The sequence below is a fragment of the Carcharhinus amblyrhynchos genome, chromosome 30 (genome assembly GCF_965287045.1).
Source record: "Carcharhinus amblyrhynchos chromosome 30, sCarAmb.v2.hapA, whole genome shotgun sequence".
Taxonomy (NCBI): domain Eukaryota; kingdom Metazoa; phylum Chordata; class Chondrichthyes; order Carcharhiniformes; family Carcharhinidae; genus Carcharhinus; species Carcharhinus amblyrhynchos.
In genome coordinates this window covers 19610840-19617542 of record NC_137353.1, presented here as the reverse complement: position 1 = coordinate 19617542, position 6703 = coordinate 19610840, and positions in this window count along the sequence as shown.

Here is a 6703-nt window from a genome sequence, read left to right as displayed (position 1 = left end):
TCTACGCATCCCAGGACCCTAAAGGGCAATTTTAGCATGGCCAATCAACCTAACCCGCACATCTTTGGACTGTGGGAGGAAACCCATGCAGACAGGAGGAGAATGTGCAAACTCCACACAGACAGTGATCTCCCCAAGCCGGGAATCAAACTCAGCTCCCTGGCACTGTGAAAACATTACTTTGGTGTTTCCATTGGCAGCACTGCAGTATTTTGCCTTTAAGTTAGAATGTAGGGCATTGTGTTAAGATAGAATCCAAGGAAATGCAGGTCACCAAAATGTGGAGATCTGATAAAGGTGTAGATTGGTAGTACAACAAGATATCTTAGAACAACAGAGCCATAAAATTAGGTAATTGTAGTTGTCCTGAGACAGACTAGGATAAAAGTGCTGCATGTAGTCAAAGTGCAGAATGCTTTTAGAATGCATTGAAAATAGCTTTAGCAGTGTAATTATTATTTACCTATAAAACACACAAACCCTGGAAAATAACTGGGGCAAATCCCTGGTGTGGATTATGAGAACAATTCAGAAATGATATAATAGAGTCAAGGTGGAAACAGTAAAGGATAATCATAGAATCCCTACAGTACAAAAAGAGGCCCTTCAACCTGTACTGACAACAATCCCATCCCCATGTACTTACCCTGCTAATCTCCCTGACAGTAAAGACAATTTAGCATAGCCAATCAACCTATCCTGCACATCTTTGTAATGTGGAAAGAAATCAGAGCACCTGGAGGAAACCCATGCAGGCATGGGGAGAACATGCAGACTCCACAGTGTGTGATGCGAGTTCAGAATTGAAACTGGGTCCCTGGTGTTCTGAGGCAGCAGCGCTAACCACTGTGCTACGAAAGAAAAGGTCAGTGTGATAAAGTACAGATTAAAAAGCCGATACAACAAATTTAGATCTTGGATTTATCAGGCAGCCCACTCATCACAAATGGCAGCAGTTTCAGCCATTAAGCCCTTCATGAAAAAGATCTCCTTCAGGTAGAGTTTCAGATCCTTTCCTCCAAGGACTTAAGCCACCAAATCTCACCAGGTGATAGCTCCCAGTGAACCTGGGTTCAGCGAGTACAAAATGGGGCACTCTCCTAGAGCCTTCTCAACTGTGCTCCTGTTAGCCTCCTTCGAATAGACCTACCAGAATGATCTTTATCTGGAACATCAGTAATGACCTTGTGGACAGAAGCAGAAGCAGCAATCTTCACTTTTCCCAATCCCAGATCCAGCTTTAGGCTTCTCCATCTTTGACCACACCAACCATCTTTCTCTTCCCGCCAAAACTCCATCCTGTAGTCCTGTTTGGCACAGCAACACCACATCACAGGAATGCTAGTTTTTGTGATCTTTTGCTTTAACTGCTGGCTCCAGGTTAGTAAAGATTTCATCCTCCTGCTCCATCATATTAAATCAATCCAACCTCCGTTTCTGCGTGGGTTTCCTCTGGGTGCTCCAGTTTTCTCCCACACTCCAAAGATGTATAGATTAGGTGCATTGACCATGTTAAATTACCCCTCAGTGCCCCAAGGTATGTCAGTTAGGGGGATTAGTGGGGTAATTATGTGGGCTATGAGGATTGGCCATGGGTAGGATGCTCTGTTGGAGAGTCAATGCAGACTTGATGGACCGAATGACCTCCTTCTGCACTGCAGAGATTCTGTGATTCCACAACACAGGAAATGCCAATGGCAACAATGGCCACGCTCCATTAACCACGTCCATTGCGCGCACTAAACGGTGCCAGTTCAGCTTACTGGGCACTATCCCACTTTCACAAGGAAATTGGATAAGTCTGCGAAAAGGGGGCATTTTCTGGGTTATGGGAAAAGATCGGGGCATGAGGCTAATTAGGTCGCTCTTTTAACGAGCCACCATAGCCATGATGGATCAAATGGCCTCCTTTTGTGCTCTATCATTTCATTAATAAAAGATAATAGGAAAATACCAGTAAGTAGTAATAAAATTTATATTTGTACAAAACCCTTATAAAATAAGGATTTTGCACAAATATAAAGAGTAAATGGTTAGTTATTAGAAAGGAGAGATTGTGTCAGGGAAAAATGTAATTGTGGAGGCTGAATACATGGCAAGGACAGTGAGATCTAAACAATCTGGGAGTTTGGACAGATGTGAGAAGGTAGCTCCTTGACTTACATAAGCATTCAGATGCCTCCTATTTGCACGTTGAGGTGTTTAACTAGGCAGCCATGGACTCCTACTCCTTTCTCAAGGGGTTAATTCTCACCTTGGGGTAAAAATTATGATTGACAACTTGGTGTCCAGGGCTCCCATTACGCAAAGGAGAGTGTGAGCACTTTGCAAAGATTTGTCTTTTTTTTCTGCAATAGCTGTTTACATTTTAAAAGCCTGAGCTGGTTTCGCTCTGGAACTTATTCGCGGTAATTCACATCTTTTATCTAAATGAATCAACACTTGTTCAAAAGTTCCATCCTCTCTAGATAAGATATATTCCACTTCTGTGAAGAGATAGGGAAGTTCATGTTGTAATATGTGTGGCATTTCAGTCATTGATGTACAGAGCAGCACGATGGTTAGCATCTCTGCTTCAGTGCCAGGGTCCTGGTTTGATTAGGGCTTTGGGTCACTGTCTGTGTAGAGTTTGCACATTCTCCCTGTCGCTAGCTTGCACGGATTAGGTTGATTGGCCATGCTCCTTGGTGTCGGGAGGACCAGCAGGGCGGATATGTGGTGTTGCGGGTTGGGGCCTGGATGGGATTGTTGTTGAAGCTGGCTTGATGGGCTGAATGGCCTCCTTCCGCACTGTAGGGATTCTGTGATTCTTCTATGATTTGTTAAGCTCTCAGGAAAGTCTTGAAAGGCCTCAAAGGGTTTAAAACATTGAGTGTATCCAAGGGGCAGCTAGATATAGCACTTGGGACAAAAGGGATCAAAGGTTCTGGGGAGGAAGCAGGATTAGGCTATTGAGTTGGATGATCAGCCATGATCATGGTGAATGGTGGAGCAGCATCGAAGGGCCAAATGACCTCCCCCTGCTCCTATCTTCTATGTTTCTATGTTTCAACGTTAAGAAAATCTCAAAACAGTGGGCAAGGCAAAGAACTCTTTGAACGTTAGGTACTACCTGATCAGCCCAAATAGTGGCTTCTAACACTGAACCCAGCAGATATCAAATGTAATCTAATCTAGAGACTGTGACAGCTTTGATCAGGATACTGAATAACAATCAAAGACGCTTGTAAGATTTAAATTGCAAAGTGAACTGAAGAGTGAAATGGTAATATTCCGACAATGAGACTGAGTTAAATACTTGGCTGTGGGCAAACCAGCAAGAGTCTCAACTAGAGTAGGCAAAAAGGAGATTATTGAAATGAAAAACAGAGAACTGTATTTAATATATAGTGCTTTCTATATTGCTAGGAAATCCCAAAGCAATTGACCAAACAGTTCAATACTTTTAAGATAAAATGCGGATGTTGGAATTTGAAATTGGAATTTGGGTGGCATGGTGGCTCAGTGGTGGGCACTGCTGCCTCACAGTGCCAGGAACCCAGGTTCAATTCCCGGCTTGGGTGACTGTCTGTGTGGAGTTTGCATGTTCTCCCCGTGCCTGCATGGGTTTCCTCCGGGTGCTCCGGTTTCCTCCCACAGTCCAAAGATGTGCAAGTTAGGTTGATTGGCCATGGTAAATTGCCTCTTAGTGCCAGGGGAATAACTAGGGTAAATGCATGGAGTTATGGGGATAGAGCCTGGGTGGGATTATGGTTGGTGCAGACTCGATGGGCCAAATGGCCTCTTTCTGCACTGTGGGGATTCTATAAAACAAAAACAGAACATGCTGGAAAATCTCAGCAGCTTCACAGCGCCTGTTGAGAGAAAACAAACTTGACGTTTTGAGTCTGGATGACCCAGCTGATGAAGGCTCATCCAGGCTGGAAACGTTGCACTATTGTCTCTCCACAGATGCTGTCAGACCTACTGAGAGTTTCCAGTGTTTTCTGTTTTGGTTCAGTATTTTTAAGTGTAGTTATTGTTCTAATGTGGACAAATGGTGATAGGAAGAAGAGAAAACAATATAATTTCTGGACCTCTAATAAGGACCATAACATGATTACGAACTGGAAGCAAAATACATCATGTGGGATTTTCTGGCCACGCTCGCCATCAAATCGCAAAATCCCATCTGAGGTCAGCACACCTTTGGTCTGCCCCCAGCTGCTACGATCCTCATGGTGAGTGGAACAGGAACATTTCCCTCCCCATAATCTCAGCAAATCCAGTAGCTGAGTATTAACAGTTTGGGTCTATTGTACATACCTCCTCAGGCTTAATGTGCCACACACTCCCTTAAATTGATTGAATGGCTGTTTCTTTTCACGGAGGTCTTTGTGTCCTATATCTACTACCCAGGAATATAACAAGCTGTTGTGAACAGGAGCAGATTGTTGTGTCTTGTGCTTTTTATGCTCTCTGATGCAGGACTGAGCAAACACAAAACATAAACTGCTTTATTCAAGGCTAGATAAAATCAGAACAGTGACGATGATAAGTCTTCTGGTACATTTGGTGATATTTATATTCATTTACTGTTACAACACATGCACCAGCTTACTGTACTGAGTCACCTTGAACAACTTATAAGAATGATTCAGGATTGTAAACATGCTAAACATGTCTACAGCTCACAGCAGATATCATTGCTGCCTCATAGTGCCAGGGACTCGGGTTCAATTCCATCTTTGGGTGACTGTCTGTGTGGAGTTTGTGCATTTTCCCCATGTCTGTGTGGTTGCTTCCAGGTGCTGCAGTCTCCTCCCACAGTTCAAAGATATGTAGGTTAGATGGATTGGCCATGCTAAATTACCCCAATCGGGGGATTAGCAGGGTAAATACATGGGGTTATGGGGATAGGGCCTGGGTGGGATTGTTGTCAATGCAGGCTGGATGGGCCAAATGGCCTCTTTCTTACATTGTAGGGATTCTATGATCTTGGACAAGAAAAATGCAGTAAAACTTGGAAATGACTGGCACTGGGTTTACGGGGATAGAGCCTGGATGGGATTACTGTTGGTGCAGGCTGGATGGGCCAAATTGTCTCCTTCTGCACTGTAGGGATTCTATGATTCTAAACACAGAGCAGCAATCAACAAAGCCAATAAACCGCTGAACAACATAATTTATATCAGAGGAAATAACGATCAAAGCTTCACATTGATTCCTGGGTCTGTGCAGTTCTGGCTGCTATGAAACAAGAGATCTTTGTCCTCTGGAGGCCATGCGGGGAAAGGCATGAGGCTGATGACCTCTCTTATAACATAACAACAACTTACATTTACATAGCACCTATAATGTCATGCGTAAAGTGCTCCAAGAGTTTCACAGCAGCATGATCGGACAAAACTGACACTGAGCTAAAGCAGCTCTCTGGTTAGGCAACAACTGGGGTAATGTGTGCAGTTCTGGTCACTACATGATCAGAAGGATGTGATTGCACTGGAGAGGGGGCAAAGGAGATTTATCAAGATATTGCCTGGGTTAGAAGGCCCGAGCTGTGAGGACAGATTGAATTAGCTGGGGCTATTTTCCTTGGAACAGCAAAGGTGAAGGTGGGACCTGATAGAGGTGTCTGAGATTATGCAGGGCACAGATAGGTTGGATAGGAAGGCATTTTTCCCCATTAGTAGAGGGGTCAATAGCCAAGGGGTGTAAGAGGGAGAAGACTAAAGAGGAAAAACATTTTCACCCAGAGGATGGTGGGAATCTGCAGCTCACTGTCTCAAAGGGTGGTAGAGTCATAAAATCTAATAACGTTTAAGAAATATTTAGATATTCACTTACACTTTCATAACTTCCAGGGCTATGGGCCAAGCACTGGGAAAATGGAATTAGCGTAGTCCAATCTGGTTGATCCACATGGACACAATGGGCCAAATGGCCGCCTTCTGTGGTGTAAATGTCTATGAATCTAGATAGGCTTTCAGGAGCTCCTTAAAGGAGTGGAGGGAAAGAGGTGAGGTGGAGGGGGAAGAAATGTGGAGAAATTTAAAGAGGAAACTTCAGAGCTAGGGCCTAGTCAGCTGAAGGCATGGCCTCAGAGAGTGAGATGAAAGACTATTTATCTGAGTAAGAGGACAGGATTGGAAGAGCATAAAGATCTTGGAAGATGGTAGAAGGTTCCAAATTTGGGAGGGAGACATGGAGAATTTGGGTACCAGAATGAGAATGGAAGCATTAATGAACCAGGAGTAGGGATGGGAAGCACTTGGGTGAGAGGCTGACAAGTCTTGATGTGAGCTGGCATATGGACAGAAGAGTTTTGGATGAGTTGCATTGACTGAAGGGTGGGAGCTGGAAGTCTGGCCAGGAGACCATTAGAATAATCTAACTAAGGAAAGCTTGAATGGAGACTTCAACAGTGATCACAGAATCCCTACAGTGCAGAAGGAGGCCACTTGTGGCCCATCGAGTCTATACTGACTCACTGACAGAGTGATAGACTCAACAGTCTCAGTGATAGAGGGGATGTGAGATTGGAAGCTCAGTTCAGGGTTAATTAGGGTACTGAGGCTGTGAGCAGTTAAGGATGTATTAAGAGGTAATCTTAAAAGTTCAGAGATTGTTAAAGAAAATTAACCTGAAATTGAATTTGAGCTCCATGAGTAGAAGGGTGCACAGATTCAAAGGGAGAAGGACAGTAAGCAGGAAATTAATCTAT